At 56.4% G+C, this 18,233-nt stretch overlaps 1 long non-coding RNA gene across 2 annotated transcripts; it reads left to right on the forward strand.

Annotated features, from left to right (window-relative positions):
* Nucleotides 1-14,188: 14,188 nt before the first annotated feature.
* Nucleotides 14,189-17,818, forward strand: LOC108542297 (uncharacterized). 2 transcript variants are annotated; one of them, XR_001889225.1, is made up of 4 exons: nucleotides 14,189-14,283; nucleotides 15,159-15,279; nucleotides 16,646-16,739; nucleotides 16,962-17,818. It is a non-coding gene; the product is annotated as an uncharacterized LOC108542297 (long non-coding RNA). The 2 variants fall into 2 exon arrangements; XR_001889226.1 differs by having other exon boundaries at nucleotides 15,174-15,279.
* The last annotated feature ends 415 nt before the right edge of the window (nucleotides 17,819-18,233 follow it).

The following is an 18,233-nucleotide window of genomic DNA, read 5'->3' on the forward strand; positions in this document are numbered from 1 at the left end:
GGGTGTTTGGAAGCAGAGCTCACAGGTCCCCAGACTCCCTCTTTCATTTATTCAACGATATCCACTGAGACCTTTTCTGCCAGGTGGGTGCTGAGTGCTGGGAGGCTGATAACACGGGCTTCACCCTTGGGGGACTTCCAGCCTCTGCAGACACAGACAGTTTCACAGAATGAATAGATTCTTCCTGGGCCACCACAGGGAGGGGGCAGGCAGGCCAGGCTGGTGGGCTCTGGACCGCCTGGCCCCGTCCTGTTCAGCCCTCTTGTCCTGCTCCGAGGCGCTCCACCGGCAGCACTCCAGGGCTGCATCTTCAGCAAGGGCAGAGTCCCAAGGCTCCAAAGAGGGCTCAGTTCTTCATTCTCTCTGCTTTGAACGTCTTTCCTCAGGCCTCTGCGTGGCCTCTGGTGCAAGTAAGGCAACCAGGTTGGCTACCATGACAAGATGCAAAATTACAGTGATGTAGACATGGGGAGATTTTAGTCCTTGCTCAAAAAATACAGGTCAGCAGAGTCTCACAACTTGATTTATGTTGTATTCTTGTATCGTCAACTTGATTATTTGCTTACTTTTTAAAAAAATCAACTTGCTTTGTAAACATAAATACTGATGGCTTACGTGATAGATTCTGAAACCCCGGGTTTGATATGTTAGTTATGTATATATTTTCTCAACACTTATAGATAAATTACTACTGAAATAGAAAACAACTTTTTCTGGATACCCTTCAAAATCGTCGTTACTTCCTTTTGGGAAATTCTGGACTACCCGGGTGGGGAAACAGAGGCTTTACGAGAACGTGTGCTGTGCCCACGCATCTGGGAGTTCCCGCTCCAGTTGCCCCATCCCGTTTGGGATGTGGAGCTCAGGGTGCAGACTGCCCTCAGCGGGAAGGGCTTACACAGGGTGAGGCCCCAAAAGAGTGGCCTCCCTTGAGAGCTGCTCTCCCCCGACTCCGCAGGGCTCCTGCCCTGTGAGGCTGGCCAGTGCCTGGGAGAGGTGGAAGCAGAGAGTGTGAACAGTCTCTGTCTATTCCATTGCAAGAAGGTTCCAGATTGTCAGAGTCTCAGTCACCCTCCCCCCAGGAGGTGCCCACCCCAGGAGCTGTCTGCCTCTTCCCTGCCCTCCCTTGCCTACCCTGAATGCTCCCAGGGTGTCCTGGCTGCAGAATGCCTGGGGATGCGCTTGGTTGGGGGATCAGAAAGCCTCCTGTGGCATCTTCCCAGCTCTCTCCCACTCCCCAATACTCCTTTTTAGGCCAATGAGGGAGCAATACGAGGACCATTTGTTCTTTAAATGTTTTGCAATTTTCTTGGAAATGTGAGGGATCCCAGAGGGGCCCGGGGCTGCCTGTTGGGCTGACCTCTGCACACTGTTGAGGCGACCTGGGCTGGGAAGACAGCAGTTCCAGCTTTCCAGGAACAGTTAGTCTTTCCAGGAACTGGTGGTCTGTGGCCAGGCCAGGCCCCCAGAGTTGCATGGGGAGTGGTGGAGGCAGCCCAGGCTGTGGCATTGTTGGCAGGAGGGGAATGGAGCAGTGGGGTAAAGAAGAAGGCACACAGCCCCCCTCCAGCTCTCTGGTCCCCAGATGAACCCCTATGGAGTTTTCAGACCCACTGGCTCTCCCTGGGGTCCTGCTAGAAAGACAGTGGCTGGGGTGACTGCACCAGGACTGGCACAGCCCTGGCCTGCTGTGTGACCTGGGGGGAGGCTGTGCACCTCTCTGAGCCTCTGCTTCCCTGACTTCAAAAGGGCAATGGGAGTGTTTGTCCTGTGCCATCCGGCCAAGGGGTCCACCTCACCTAAGTGGACCACCGTGGGCAGCCTTTTTACCACTCTGGGCATCGGTTTCCTCTTCTGTAGGATGGATTTTTGTGGGGTCAAATAAGATCGTGGATATGAAGCCTTTGTACAGGACCCCACTTGGGGTTAGCACCCTTCCCCCATGAGCTGAGAACGAGGTGGCTGACCTGGGGCCCCTTCCCCAGCCCAGCTGTCACCTGGGAGGGGCCTCGGATGTCAAGGCTTGGGAGTTGGGCCTTGATGTCCCAAGGAGTGAACCAGGCTGTGAACCTTGTCGCAGCCCCTCAGGCAAAGGGCTGGCTGTTCTCAGGTGGGTCAGCGGCTCTGCTTCTGGGCTTGCATCTGGGGGTCTCCCTTCCTGTCTTCCTCCCCACCTCTTCCAGAGGGAGCCCTCAGGCAGGTTGTAGGAGGACTTACTGAGAAGGGGACACTGCTGCCCCTCCCAGACAGCCTCTGCCTCTTCCTCTGTCCTCCCAGAAACTGTCCCTGAAGACAGTTTCCCTTCCCGGTCTCGCAGCAGTCCCAGCCTCTTCCTTGGAGTTATAGGAGGCACCCTTTGCACTTTCCTCTCCTCGTGAACCCCGAAGGGTCCCCTCTCTCTCCAGCCTTTCCTGGCCCAACCACCACTCAACACGGCCCTCTCCCTGTAGGTGGGTCCCACACCTCAGCCTCACCTGGACACCTCCAAGGGATGTTCCCTAGGCAGCTCACTCTCAAGAAGGCCCAACTCACCTCCGCAGCCCACAGCCCTCCCTCTGCCAAATCCCACACTGCCTGTGCTGCTCTGGTGCTCCCCATCTCACAGGCAGCCCTATCACACCCCAGCCTCACTCAGGGACCTTCTAGAAGCCTTCTATCCCCAGCCGCCCTTGGCCCAGGCCCCATGCCTCCCCTCCAGAGGGAAAGCACGAGCTGTTCCCTAATCAGTGTCCATGATACAGCCTCACAGTTGTCCCTCCACAGCCTCTCTCCCGTCTTCCCTCATAACAAAATTCCTCCCGGAACCTGGCTGCCCTGGAAGATTCCTTTCCCAGCATCCCTTACAGCTAGATGTGGCCATGTGACTCAGTCTGGCCAATGGGGTAGGAGCAGATTACCCACCCAGGAGGAGCCTCGCTCTGGGGAGTCCCCAAGACAGGAACGAGGCCAGGCCCTCGTGACCTGGGGGAGTAGAGGGCACCTTTCAGCTCAGACTTCTTGAGAGGTAAACTTATTTTTTAAACCACTGTCATTCTGGGCCTGCTGCTTGCAGCCAAACCCTCTGCATCCCCTCAGGTCCATCCTTGTCCCCAGCCCCAGGGCCTCCCACGTGTTGCAGCCCGTTCTTGTTCCACAAGACAAACCTGGTCCCGTTGCTCCTTGGCCCAGCACCCCAGGGTCTTCCTGCACCCTCCACAAAATTGCAATCACATTGCTCATCCCACCTGTGCCTTCGGGGCTGCACCCTGCTTTCCTTGCCTCCTGGCTGGCCCTGGACTGGCAGATCTATTAGCTGGGAATGCCAAGGGCTTGGCCTGGGGACCTCACCTCCAGGAGGTCTCTCCTCACTTTCCTTCCTCCACATACTCTTGGGGCTCCTCAGCCCCCAGTGGGGCCTCGATTACAGCACTTAGTCATTCAGCAGATCTTTGTTGAGCACCTACTGTATGCCAGCCCTTGCGCCTAGTATTGTGGGGTACAGTGGTGAACAAGATGGAGTTTAGTGTTCTAGACAGAGATCATTTATTTCTGGGTCTGTCAGTCCATGGGCTTGGAGCTCCTGGAGGGAAGCACTGTCCCCAGTCCGCCTCTGTGCTCCCAGCCACTAGATCCAGCTTCTGAAGATCTATCACAATAGGGCTGAGCACCTCCTTGTTGAATGAATGAACAGGTAATCAACTCATGAGTTGGAAGCGAGCTGGCAGGTCTTCAAATCCAGCTCCTATCGAGGGCATGCATGCTCACTGCATTTCTGGTGTATGAGGCAGGACTGACACACCTCTGGGCATGGAGTGCCCCCTTTCACTGCCTTGGGCAGCTCTGTCCATGATGAACACTGTCCTTGGCAGGGCTGTGCATCCTCTAGTCCCTTTCCCTGCTGGCCTGGCTGACCTGCAGGCCCCAGCACTTGCCTGGATCCTGCAACAGGGGAAAGGGCTGCTTCTTCCAGGGCAGGGCTGGGTTCCTACCACCCTGGGAAGGCTGGCTGGACCTGAGCTGCTACACAGCAGGTGCTGCAGCAGGCCTGGCCCTGGGGAATGTGGCCAAGAGTGGCTGGTCTCTGGGGGTGGGGGTGGCGTGGGCACAGATGGAGTGGAGGCCAAGTTCTTTTGGTGAAATAGTTTCCTGCTAAGATTCATCAGTTGAGCTGGTTGCTTCAGTTCCCACAGACATGTTGAAGAGAAGATATGAAAGGCACAGAGGCTGTAGATACAGCCCTCCTTTCCTAGGGAGGCCCAGGGCAGGGCACATAGGTCCTGGGATCCAGGGGAAAGGGAGTCTAGAAAAGGAAAGACTTGCTAGAGGAGGGGCCCCTGAGGAGTGAGGAGGGAGTTCACTGCATGGAAAAGCAGAGGGAGGGTGTCCAGGCGAGGAACAGCGTGTGTGAGGGAACGGCTGTAGCCAGGGAACCACAGCGTGGTTTGGAGTTGGAGCTGAGTGAAAGGTGGGAAGGAAGGGGAGAGAAGCAGCCCTCCACCCCGTCCTGCGGGGCCCTGTGCAGGCAAGTGAAGGCCCCAGAACACCATTCCAGGCAGTGGGCAGGGAGGGAGGGGCCAGATCTAGGGAGTAGAAAGGGCAGCAGCAGGGGGTGGGGCTGAGGAAGATGGGCTCTGAGGATGACACCCGGCTTTCTAGCTTTGGCAGTGGGGGTCCGATGTCTGGGGAGGGGCCCTGGAGAAGACCTGTGTGCCACATCTTCTCTTGGGGAGGCATCACCCACGAGGTGGTCTGGGCCCAGCCCTTTCCTCCTGGGCCCCTGTCTGTGTCCTCAGTCCGAGAGCTGGGCCAGGGCTGGGCGGGTTTAACAGCCATCCGGAGCCTGTGGCGTCTGCCTTGCCAACCAAATTCTGACCTTCTGGTGTTTAGGGTTGCAAAGTGTAACTTCCTGTTTTTAAGAGAAAAGGATTAGAAACACTTATAAAAAAGCCTTTTGAAAGGCATCAAAAGACTTCCTGAACGTCAGATGACTCTTACAAAAGACCCAGTTAATGATTTAAGCAACATGAATGAGAACCATACTGGCCGCACCCACCATGGTCTCACAGCTCCTTACAGAGCCCAGGAGGGCTTGGTGGCCACGTGCGGTGGGGATGGAGGGGACCTGGAGAAGGTAAAAATAGTGCTGGGGGCAGTGGATGCCCTTTCTCTGGACACAGGTGTCAGAGGGGACGGTCGGGGGACATGGAGCTTAACAGTGGCTGGGCAGCCCTAGCCAGGTGAGCCCTAACCTCTTGCCCCATTGGCTCTCGGCTCCGGCATTTCCAACCTCCTCAGGTTCCTCAAAGTTCCACCAACCTCTCCTGATACTAGTTCCAGTCCATCTTGGCTGCCCACTGCCCTCTCCTCTGTGTCTAAGCTGTTGATGTCCAAGTGTCCCCTCAGCCTGGTGGACTCGCCACCTTTGTGTGGTCTGTCTTGAAGTTTCCCCTGACCCCCTCCCCAGCCCAGACACCCCCGGCCATGGTGGCTGCCTCCCTGCTGGCCTCTGGAGGTGCCCGTTCTGTCTGCTCATCCTTGGCCCTTTGCTGTTGCCTGGCATCCCTGTGTTGGACACAGAGGAGGTGCAGACCCTGTCCCACTCTTAGTAGGACAGGGTCTCCTCCACCCTGTCCTGTGGTCTGGCCTCTGAGAAGGCGTGGGAAAGGCCTGGCGACTCCTTGCTGGGGGCTGGGACCACCCCAGGAAGCCTGTGGGCCACAAAGCTGGGCCTAATGGGGATTTCGAGCTAGCCCCCAGTTCCCTGGAACCCTGCCTTTATGGAGAGTGAGAGCTCTGAGGACCCCCCTACCCTCTGCATCTCAGGTATGGCACATCTGCCTCATCTCCCCACCAATCCAGAGGCCCCTGACTGCTTCCTCTGCCCAAGGTCTCAGGCTTTTCAGAACCACCTGCAGGCCCCGGCCCAGGCCGGGTCCTGCCCACTGAGCCAGCCAGGTGCCCCTCGGCCCTGCCAGCCTGGCCTCATTCCCACACCTGGGCCAGCTGACCTCACATGTCCTTCCAGGACCTCCCCAGTTAGGAATCTTTGCTCCTCAGTTTTGCTCCAAAGAGGGCACGCCGTTACTTAGGCAGCTATTAAACACTTCAGTGGCTCCCAGAAAATGCCAAGGAATTCTTGGAATAAAAATAACAATGAATAAAGTTGCCTAGAAATGAGGCTATGGGGCTGAATTTGATTACGCCCCATTTAGAAGAGAAAATTAGCTTATTACGGCTGAGGTGAGGCGAGGATTTCTGTCTTCTTCAGGAAAAAAGACACTTCTCAGCCTCTCCTCCCCCAGGCCCAGTGCCCCAGTCCCCCATACCCCCCTTGCCCAGTCCTGAGTTTTAAGGTGCTCTGGGCCTTAGCTAGGTCACGCCCTCAAGGGTTAGCACTCTTAGGCCGGGGCTGGCGGCTCTCCCAACACATGGGCCAGTGTCCGGTGGCCACACTCGCCAGGTTAGCACATCCCCGTGACGGGTGTCTGTGCAGATGTGGGGTGGAGAGGTGAACGCTGTGGGTTTCCTGGTCACCCCAGCAAAGCAAAACTCACAATTCCCCTGCTGTGTGCCTGCACCTGTCCCAGGAACCTGCATGTCACCCCTACTCTCCCTCCCTCACCACACAGACCTGCTCATCCCACCTCCTAGATAGATTTATGTAGAGTCTCTCCACCCCTCTGTCAGGCCCGGGCCTCCTCCCCATCTCTCTTTCAGCCACAACACACAGGATCTCCCTCCTGCCCAGCCTCACCCTGATGTATCCCTGCTGAATACTCTTCTATGGCTCCCCACTGTCCTCGGGACAAAGGCAGAGCTCCTTATCCTGGCACACGAGGCTGTGTTCATTTCCTTCAGCTGCTTTGATGGCTGGTTTTTATGTGTCGACTTGACTAGGGCACAGGGTGCCCAGATATTCACACAAACATTATTCCGGGGGTGCTTGTGAGGGTGTCTTTGGATGAGGTTCCCATTTGAATCTGTGGGCTCAGGAGATTGCCCTCCTCAATGTGAGTGGGCCTCCTCCAATCTGCCGAAGATCTAAATAGAACAAAAGGCCAATCTTCCTTTGAGTAAGAGAGAATGCTTCCTGTCTGTCTCTGAGCTGGGATATTGACTTTTTCTTGCCTTTGGACTTGGCTGTCATGGGCTGGATGGGGCGGCACCCCTGGGCCTTCTAGGAGCCAGTGTGGGAGTGGGGACTTGAACAGAAACATCAGCCCCTCTGGGTCTCGAGGCTGCTGGCCTTCTGGATGGAAACCACACTGTTGGCAATCCTGGGACCCTGGCTTGCCTGTAGATCTCAGGATTTGCCTGTCTCCATAATCCGGAGAGCCAATTCCTTACAATAAATCTCTTTCTGTTTCTCTCAACCTGTCTCCCTATACAGCCTTGATGGTTCTGTTTCTCTACAGAACCCTGACTATTATAACCACTAACAAATCATCACAAACTTAGAGGCTTAAAACATCAGAAATGTGTTCTTTTCCAGTTCTGGAGGCCAGAATTCCAAAGTCAGTTTCACTGGGCTCAAGTCAAGGTGTCTGCAGACTGTACTCACCCAGGTAGGTTTGGAGGGGAACATGTAGGGACGCCTCCTCCAGCTTTTGGTGGCTGCTGGCCTTCCTTGGCTTGTGGCCGCATCCCTCCAGTCTCTGCCTGTCTTCACAGTTCTTTCTCCCTCTGCCTGGTTCTCATGGGGATGCTTGTGATGGTGTTTAGGGCCCCTTTCCGACAAGTTAGGATCATCTTTTCACCTCAAGATCCTGATCTAATCACATCTTCAAAAACTGTACCGTTTGAGGTCGCAGGGATTCGAAACTGCTTGCTTGGAAGCCACCATTCACCACGATGCCTGTCACCATCCCCACCCCTGTCTTGGCCAGGAGATCCCCAGCAGGCCACAGTCCAGCACACAGTAGGTGCTTAATAAACATTTGTGAAGGAATGAGTGAGCATGTGAAAAGCAGAGGCCTGTGTGGAGCCTGTCTCTCCCGAGAAGGTGTCTACATAGCCCTCTCAGGGAAGTGAGCACATTTCTGGGCTGGCGGAGTCTCCGGGCTGGTTCTGACCGAGCGGTTTCCTAAGATCCCAGCAGCCACATCTCAGCAGCCTGCAGCTTTCCTGGGCACAAGTCACAGATGAGTTTTTCTCCTTCTTCACATTTTCCTTCATTTCCCAAAACTTTCTGCAGTATTACATCTTATTTTAAGAATCAGGAGGAAAAGTTAATTGTTACAACTTCCAGATGCCCACAGCCCTGGGGAGGCCAGGCATCAGCGGTACCCAGTGTCTGCTGCGTGCCTCCTGAATGCTGCCTGAGGCATCCCTGACTGGATTTGCTCCTAAGGTAGGGCTCTGATGAGACCTCCCAAATGGCGCTCAGGTCTGGAACAGGTTTTGAAAATGCCAGTGCCTGCCTGCACTTCTTACTCCTGTTATAGGCCCATTAGTTGACTCAGTTCTGAGACCCTGACTCAGCCAGGGGCCTCTCTGGAGCCCTCACCCTCTCTGAGGCCTCTGCCTATCGCCTGGCTAGATCCTTGGCTTACTCACCACTCCACCCCTGGCAGTGGCCTTCTTCACTCTGCCCTGGCTCTGTCTTACCTCCTTCCCTCCCTCTTGGCTTTACTCCTGCTTTGACCCCAAATCCCCCTAACCCCCCAACCCTGGGTCCGATGGACCCCTGTGTTCCCTGCAGATAGGATGGGCAATGCTTCCTGGGCTCTCGTTAACCCTCCCCACAACCCCATTTCCAGGGCACATCTCAGCCATAGCAGCAGCTGCAGAAACCTGGCTGGTGAAGCGCATGGGCTTTGGAGTCAGACAGCTGTGTTCAAATTCTGGCAGCCCTGCTTTCCAGGTCTGTGACCTTGGATGACTCACTGGGACTCAGTGAACCCGGCTGTAAAATGGGGATAGCATTAACCCTCGTGGAAATGGAAATCCCATTTCCACGAGGATTAAGTGGATAATGCATGTGAAGCATAGCATAGCCGGGCACGTAGGCAGGGCCCAGTCAACATCAGCATCATTGGTCATCTCTTAACCTCTCTGCACCTTGTCTGTAAAATGGGGGTAGTAGCACTGCCAGCCTCACAGGATGACTGGGCGACTGGGTGATGGCCAGGATCAAGTAAGCAGATATGTGTAGAGTGCTCAGAACAGGATCTGGCCCAAGTAAGTGCCACATACATGAGGGTGATGATTGCTAATGTGATGCCATTACAATGGGATCCAGGGCATGGGCAGAAAGTAGGGAGGAGGTTTTGAGGATTGGAGATTCCCTGCTCATCATGCATGGATGTGGTCAGAGGGACCAGGGGCAGGGCAGCCTCAACAGCTTCACTGGAAGTGGTTGTGGGATCACTTGCTGTTCCTGGTTTCTGTCTAGTAGGCCAGGAGGGAGGCCGAGGCTGAACCCACGGAACAACCTCTGTACACAGACAGCAGGCCTAGAGGCGATGGGAAAGGACACAGTTTGGGGTCAGCCGCAATTGAGGAGGCCAGGAAGAAAATGGGCTTTGGCCTTCCACAGACTTCTGAAGGGGCCTGAGTGCTTGATGTTCGTGATGGGTGAGTGGGTGGATGGATGGATGTCTGGAACCATGGATGATTGAATGGGTAAAGGGTCCTAGGATGGGCACATGGGTGGCTGAGTGGCTGGCTAGCTGGATCTACTGATGGATGGATGGATGGAAGGATGGATGAGTGAACTGTGGGTGGATGGTGGATAGTGGATTGGTGGGTAGAGGAATCCATGGATGACTGGATGAATTGACAGATGGCTGGGTGGACCAGTGGTTGACTGTATCAATGAATGAACAGAATTATATACAGTAATGGGAGGCTGGATGGACAGATGGATGGATGGACCCATCTGGATAAATCACAGGATGTTTATCAGCTGGCTGGTAGGGCCAATGAATTGATGGACTGAGGTGTGTAGGGACAGATGGGCAGACGGCCGTATGATGATGGAAGATGGAGAAATGTCTGGGATGCACCTTAGCTTCTTGCATTGAATAATTACTGAACCGATATTAATCACATAGAATGGAGTGGGAAGGAGTGGAGGGGTATGGGCAGATAAGGTCCTAGATGACCTTCCCAGGTCCTAGATGACCTCTGGCTCTATCCAGAGGCCTGTGCTTGCTCCAGGACAATTGGGAGCCACCCTGTAGCCTGTAGCCTAGAGCTGGGGCCCCTTTCCTGTTTCCCTGGGGCATTCGGCTTTGCACTTGGCTGGCTGGGTTAGTCCTTCCTGCCTTTCTTAACTCTTTGTTTGCCTTGTTTTTGTGAGGGAGCTGCCTTTGGGGTTGGTGAGAGGGGAGGAGCTGCCTCAGGGGGCAGATGTAAGCTTCACGTGACCTTAGGAGCAGAGGCAGGACCAGCCGGAGGCAGATAGCCCAGCTGTTGCCCCAGGCTGGCCCAGGAGCTTGAATTCCCCAGAGGATCCTGAGCATAGAGGTGTGGGTGGGGTAGGGGTGGTCTGCAGAACTGCTTCTGTTCCCACCTGCTCTATGATTCAGGCTAGTGCTTTCGCTTCCCTCCAGCTTGGGCTTCTCATATGGGCCATCATGGGTTGGATTGGGTGGTGCCCCTGTGCCTTCTAGGAGCCAGCGTGGGGATGTGAACCTCAGAGACAAACCAGAAGCCTTCTTTGCCCTCCCGCATCATCTCTGTGCTGACCCCTGCCCCAACCCAGCTGACAGTGATGGGAGGACCCTAGTGAGGACTGCCTGACTGTCCCCGGTGGGCTGCTGGGGACTCTGGGGCAGATGGGGGAGCCACAGTAAGACTGAGGGGTGGGGGGCGGTGCAGGCAGAGATGAGGCTGCCAGACACGGGCTGGCGTCCAGGCTCTGCAGGGAGACCAGGCTCCAGCTAATTACTTCCCACCCACCCGCATCCTCCCTCCTCCCACACGCCGGCTCACGTGTGTGCGTGCTGCCGATGCACCCCAGATCACCCCGCCCCTGGCCACCCCGGGCCCTCCATGCCCCCTGCAGAGAGCCCCCACAGCAGCCGACCCCACGTGCCCCCACATCTCCCCTCCCACTGCCCACACTGCCTGGAGACACAATTGCAGCCTCCTCCTGAAAGACACCAGGCACCCCAGCGGTCACAAACACCTGCCCAGCCAGCATGCCCTGTACTCCACAGAGACACGGCCCCCTCCCCAGCTCCGCGAGGCCTAGGCTTGCCCCCACCATCACCCCTCGAGCCCCGGGTCCTGCAGGCAGGGCTTTCCAGGGGCCCTTGGTGGACCCCCTGCCCCAATGTTCCTCTCCTCCCTGCAACAAGAGCAGAAATAATCTAGCGGGGGACTTGAGTGTGAAGTGGGGTCTGAGAGAGGAATTTCTGGGTCCCGCAGGTCTAGGCCTTGGGGGTGGACACTCATCTTCTGCCTCTCTGAGCCTCAGTCTCCCCATCTGTGCAGTGGGCTGAGGATGCCCAGGGAGCCTGGATGTGCCCCATCCAGTGCCTTCCAACTTGCTAGTCAACACCCTCTTCCCAGCCCCTCTGGGGAGGCCCACCCCTCCTCCTCCCACCCCAGGCCGCCTGCTTGTGGCTCCAGCCCCCACACCTCTGCCTTCCTCTCCCTGGGACTTCGTGACCACCCTTCTACCAGCCACACCCTGCCCCCGCCCTACCTCAGTCTTCCTTCTCACCCTGCACTGGCTGTCTTCCAAGTCTCCACATCCCTGTGGGTGCCTCAGTCACCACCCTGGCCTCTCAGTCCTGGGCTCCGAGGCTCCCACAACCCTCCCCAGTGTGCTTCCCCATCCCTCTCATGACACACCACACTGCATCAACACCGGCGTGCCCTGCCTCTGGAAGCCTGGGTCCCCCAACATCTCCTTGGCCATACCCCAACCCCCAACTCAGGATGCCCTGTACCTGGTTCTTGCTGCCCCAGGCCCCCATCCCCCCTTACCTTCTCTGAGTTTCCCTCCCACCTAGCCCTGCTATGTCAAGTCCCTCTGGGCGGGCTCCACCGAGCCAGTCCTCAGCTCCCTCACTGCCACTCCCAACTGGCAGGACCCCACCCCGGGAAAGCCCTGAGCCTGCTGCACACCGAGCTAGGTAGGTGGCAGGGCTGGTGGGCGCAAACTCCCCTCTGATGCAGACCATCCCTGCCACACCTCCTGCTGCCAAACCATCACACTCACCTGGGCCCTCCCCGTGGCCTGGCCGCTGGGTTCAGACCTACCCGCTCCAGCCCCCTCTCATCACGCTGTCAGTTCCAGCACCTCCCATGTTTTCTCCAAATCAACTGTGTCTCTGCTCTCTGCTCCTGAATCCATGCTCTCCAGGCACTTAGAAAACAAAAGCAAAATCTGCCCTCAAGTCTCGGCCTCCCCAGCTCCTAGTAGCTCCTTCCTCCTTTTTATGGAAGCATCTACATTCGAGGTCTTTCACTCAGGGTTCCTCCTTGCAGCAGGCTTCTGCCCACAGCTGCTGTGCACCCCTGGGAACCGCTGCAAGAACACAGCTTGCTACCTGCTCCGTGTCCTGAGGGGGTCCCAGTTGCCCCGTGGTGGTGGAGGACACTTGGGCCCACTGGCTTCCGCTTGGGTTTGCCCAGACACTGAGGGTAGAGAGTGAGTTGGGGTACTGATTCTCCAGCACCCTCACCCCCTGCCCAAGTGTTGTGAGCTGGCTGCTCCCCTGAACAAAGGATCCACCCTCCCTGGGTCCTCTCCACCCAATTCCACCCTTGGATTCCAGGCTCCAGTAATTGTCCCTCCCTTCCTCCCTCTTTACTTGGGTGGGGAGGAGCTGTGCCTGCTGTCTCTACCCTGGAAGACAAGCAGGCCCTGCAGTGCCCCCACCCTTCCCACACTTTCCTAACCCTCCTCTTTACTAGGCTTTCCTGATGTCACCCGATTTGTGTGGGCCGGGGTCTCCTACAGGCCCTGACTGGCATGGCTCCTCTGTCCTGCCACTCAGGGGTCCCTTCTCAGGCCTCTCAGTGGCCTTCAGTGTGGTTATCTACACCTCTTCTCCTGAAACCTTCTCTTCTCCAGGTGCCTGGGACCTTACGCTCTGGTTTCCTTTCTCCCTGGTAGGCTCATCCTGAGCCCAGAAATCCGGGATGCCTGGGGTTCTGCTGGGGGCATTCATTTCTGACCTGCAGGGGCCGGGCCCAGGTGCCTCTGGGTCTTTGCTGCCTCTCACCTTGCCTGGGCCACCTCGCCCACTCTTGAACATGGATAGGTGCTGAACACTGTTGGCTCCAAGGCCTCCCTGCTGAGGCCAGGCTGCCCCGTGCCCCCAGCTGCCCCTTGGATGGCTGTGCTGAGACATCTGGTGGGGGGGTTGGAAAGCCCAAATGCCCTGCTGACCAGCTTCTCTGGGCCACCCCCATCTCTCAGGTGGAACCACTATCCTCTTAATTGTGCAAATCAGGTCTTTCTCCTCCCGCAATACCTCGCTCTGTCCCCAAGTCCCGTGACTGCCCTCCACTGATCCCACCTGCCATCTCTGCTCCACCTCCACAGGAGAGGTTCTTGCCCCTCCCCAGCACGGAGGCAGCTCCTCCCTGCCACCCACCTGCCACCCATGGGGCCTGCCTGGGCTAACTCCCCTCCCTGGCAAGCCCCCTTTTCAGCCCCTTGCCACTCAGCCTCCCCTCTCGGGTGATTTCCACCCATGCATGTTTGAGGCCGTCTTTGACCCTGAGCCCTTAAACACAAGCTCCATCTGCATGGTCACCCTTCCTCTCCTGGTTCGCCGCCCAGCACATCACATCTCCGCTGAAGGACCACCTCCGCGGCAGCTGCCATATTATTATTGTCTCTCAGAAGCTGCAAGGCTCACCACGCAGATGGAGTGGTGGGGATGAGGCCGCACGCCCGCACAGAGCACTTGGCGGTCAGTCATGTTAAGGCCACGTGGTGGGACCGGGACCCCAGCACGCTGTTCCGGAGCCCCGCCTGCGGCAATGATTAGGAAGAAAGGCATAGACCCCTTCCCTCCTCCACCCCATAGAGCTGGAATCCGCATCAGGGACTTCTCCCAGGGGAGATAAATGCCTTTCTCCATCCAGCAGTACCAGGAATGCCCACGACCCTTGTGGAGTGAGGAAGACTTGCTGTGGTCAGGGAGAGGAGCCCCCAGGCCTCGCCCACTCTGGGTGCTCTTTGTGACCTCCTCAGACCCTTTCAGAGTCCCCTTGGTGATGCCTGCGTGGGCAGTGTGGCTCCAGAAAGTGGCTGCTGAGTGTTCGCTCAGCTCCTCCCCACGGGCGGTGGGCTGTTTTTTCATGCGCAGAGGCAAGCTTTGCTAGGAGGAGCAGGTGATGCCCAGGGACACCAGGCTGGGCGAGGGTTCAGGCCCTCAGCTACCCAGTAGTGCCTACCCTGAGCCAGCAGGCAGGGTCCAGGCTGGGCTAGGCCCTGTTGGAGCCAGCCGTGGCCTCAGATAACCCCCTCTCAGTCTCCTGCTCAGAAACACGGCAGTGGGGGGAGCGGGGCTTGTTGGCTCGGCGACGTGGAGTGTTTGTCATGTTCTGCGATGTGGTCGTGGATGCCTGCCATCATTTATCATTATAATTAAGTACAATTTGGCAAGGGGGTGGGTGGGGGAGCTGTCAGACCTGCTCGCTGCGCCTGCCCGCACTACAACGACAGCACGAACCCAGTGGCACTGGTGGAAGGGGCCTGGGGGAGACTCCTCTGCCAACCTTTTTGTGCTGGCGAGGTGTGGCTGGAGTGGGGACTGTCCCCTGTCCCCACCAGCTCCTGCCCACCCTCTTCATGGAGCTGAAGTCACCCTTGCATAAGAAATCAGCCCTGCCACCAGCCCTGGCAGCCTGGGGCTGACTGGCACCCACAGGGCACCTTGCTTCCCAGGGAATGGTTTCCTGGTCCCCAGCACAGCTGGAGGCAGACTCAGGGGGACCCAGCTTTCCTTCCAGGGCGAGTGTGGGGTCTGACCACAGAGAGAAGCTGGGGGCTGGATACCCACATCTGCCTCTCTTTCCTGGCTGAGGGCCCTTGGGCCTGCTCCCCTCTTGGGGCCTATGCAAAATGGTGGTTGAGAAGACTAATGAGAGAAAGTGGGCTCTGGCCACACATCAGAGCCTCAGGGAGCCCCCACTTGGCGGCCCCCTTCTTAAACAGTCTCCTACTTATGGCCACTTAATTACGTGTATAACTGTTTCTTAAATAGTCTCTTCTTCACCAGCGTGTAAGTTCCAGAGGGCAAGGATGGTGCCTGGGAGGAATCCCTGCGCATCCCAGAAACGCACACCTGATCAACGAGGAAATGAATGAGCCGTGCCTGCTTGCAGGTGAGTTGGCCCTGTCACTCTCTGCAGTTTCACTCACCTTCCTCTAGCCTGGGTTTTGGCTTGGAGAAGGGTTGCAGTGTCTTCACAGACTCAGAGACAAATATTTACTTTACTTTATGCCATTACTTTCAATGGCAAAAACCGCAATGAATTTTGCACCGACCTAAGTACAACACTGTGTGTTTGTTGATCAACTGAAGGAGAGCAGAACTGTTAGAACAGGCACAACAGGGATCCCTAACTCATACCGGGGAGGAAATCTTAGGGGGATTTCCAGACGAGATGAAATCTGAGTTGATACCTAAGGAGATGTTGGCATTAAACACACTCACAAATAAGGAATCATCAGAGACAGCAATTTGGTAAACTTTTCTGAGGGTGCTTGCAGGGCCTGGGTCTTGTGGCTGGGTCATGGGGCTCTGGTCTGATGGGAAGACAGGCATGGAGGCAGTGCAGCCTGGGGCTCCTTGCCAACAGGAGTCAGAAGTCACCATTCATGGAGGCTTCCCTTCGGGAGGCCAGAGATGGTAGAGAGGTTTTATCTTTTTTTTTTTGAGACAGTCTTGCTCTGTTGCCCAGACTGGCGTGCAGTGGCACAATCTCAGCTTACAGCAACCTCCACCTCCAAGGTTCAAGTGATTCTCCTGTCTCAGCCTCCTTAGTAGCTAGGATTACAGGCACGCACCAACACGTCTGGCTAATTTTTGTATTTTTAGTAGAGATGGGGTTTCACCATGTTGGCCACCTGACAGGTTTTATCTTACATGTTACTTTTGATCCAATGGCTGCCCCGTACACTGTGTGGAGAAGGATTCTGTTGTTTAATATGAGCTTAGTGGGAAAGATTGATTGGTGATTGATTGATGATGTCTGCCGTGAGTACAGAGGGTACAAGCTAGGGCATGCATGCTGTAGGTTTAGTATTCCTATTTCAGACTGTAGAGTGTAGACTCTCAGGAAAAGATATTGGACATGACTGGGCTGAAACTTCTTGTATTATGGAAGCGGAAACTGAGCCTCAGGGAAACTCACAGGGAAACTGTGAGTAGGGACATCACAAGTCAATGGTAGAACAGGGCTCTCTTTCTTGCTGGCTGGGAGGCTGCCCCCGTCAGCAGAGGGATCTCAGGTGGGTCTGGAAGAGGATGTTTTGGGAGTTCCAGACCCACTTGCAGCTGCATGAATGGGGCAAGTCATGTCAACTCTCCAACCTCATTTGTACAATGGGGTTGATTAGGTTGTTTTAGGGCTAAAAGAGACCCTTCGTTTTATAGGTGTTTTTGGAGTGTTTGTTACTGGGCACACTTGTTGCTAGGATACACAGTTGAGAAAAACAGAACTGGATCCTCCTGTACATTGCTTACAGGGAGACAAACTTTGCTCAGATAATGACTCCTGAACAAGCAGAATCCAGTACACGGGTGGGCCCTGTGGAACTACTGTCAAGGCCCTGCTGCATGGTAAGCATTAAAATACAGCCGCCATGGTGGCAGGATTCTTACTGCGGGGGTGTGCTGAGTGAGGGGTGAGGGCACTAGGATGCAGCCCATCCCCACATTCCTGTGGGCCCCGGGAGGTGGGGGGCTACCTCCTCCTGGGGGAGGTGCCTTTCTCTGAATCCCACAGAGGCATCACAGGGACTGGTTAACTGTGTGGTTGTTGCCTTTGTCTAAATCCCACAGAGACATCACAGGGGCTGGTGACTGCCTTAGTCGCTAACTGTGTGGCTGTTGCCTGTGAGATCCTGCCCCTCAGACAAGCTGAGCAAGGCAGCCAGGTCAGATGGCTGCAGCATCTCTCCGGGAGAACACGTGGGGACCAGCTCTGTGGCCAGGGCCCTGGGTGGCCTTGGGGAAATGCTTCGTCTCTCTGGGCTTCCGTGTGCCCCTGTACAAGGGCACAGAGGCCTGGCATGCACATATCTGGGGGCAGCCCTGTTAGGAGGAAGGCCCTGCCACTCCACTCTGCCCCAAAGGAGCATTTCCGGGATAGTGCAAGCATTCCTGGGATTTTCCTGGGCGCACAGTGCTGGAACACTGCCCTAGACTCCACTGCTCACATTGTCACTAGCTGCAGCCCTTTCTGCGTGCCCACCACACCGCTTCTCAACTGGGCACAGTTCCTGCTCCTGGCTTTGCCTGAGCTGTGCTTTACACCTGAAGTGGACCCCCTGCCCTTCCATCCTGCTCTCCTTTGAGGCCCACAGATGCCATGTCCTCCACATCTGAGGATTCTGGAGGCTGGCAGGGCTTCCGGACGAATCTGAGCGCTTGCACTCTGGAGGCCCGGCCACATTGGCTACTGCCCACCACGGATGATTCTGTAGACCCTGCTTAGAAGAGACTGCCCATCCAGAGCAGCCCTGCTCCCACCGAGAGACTCAAGATGGAGCCCAGGAGTTCAGACCGTGTGGCAGTGGCTGTGGACTGCAGGGGCGATGGCTGTGGCTGGCACCTGAAGCTGCAGCTCTCAAGACCTTGGTCCCAAGGATGGGGGCTTCCACTCCCAACGGTGAGCTCACTTGCTGGGAAACTTGCCACACCCAGTGTGTGGGTCTGGGCATCAAATGAACTTGCAGCCTCTTCCTTCATTTCCCTTTCCGGTATTTTATTGGGGGAGGGCCGTGGGCATCAGACATGCGGGTTTTGGGGAGGGAGGTAATGGCAGAGTGGGGTTCGTGAGCACCAGCGCCTCCTGCAAGCTGTGGGTGCTGCCATGTGTTAGACATCCCTGCTAGCTCCTTCTCCCACATGAGCCCCCGGGTCCTCACTGGGCACTGGCCTCATTTTCCTCTGGGCTCTCCCAGGCCCTGCACACAGTAGGTGGGCAGCACACAGTCACGATGGCCACTTTTAACCCCACCACCTTGATCAAGACCTGGAGAGCTGGGGCATCGGAGCAGAGGTCAACAGACACGGAACCCAGCTCGCCTGGGGTTGAGCTGTTGTTGCCGA

The sequence above is a fragment of the Rhinopithecus bieti genome, unplaced genomic scaffold (assembly GCF_001698545.2).
Source record: "Rhinopithecus bieti isolate Rb0 unplaced genomic scaffold, ASM169854v2 scaffold_20150, whole genome shotgun sequence".
NCBI lineage: Eukaryota > Metazoa > Chordata > Mammalia > Primates > Cercopithecidae > Rhinopithecus > Rhinopithecus bieti.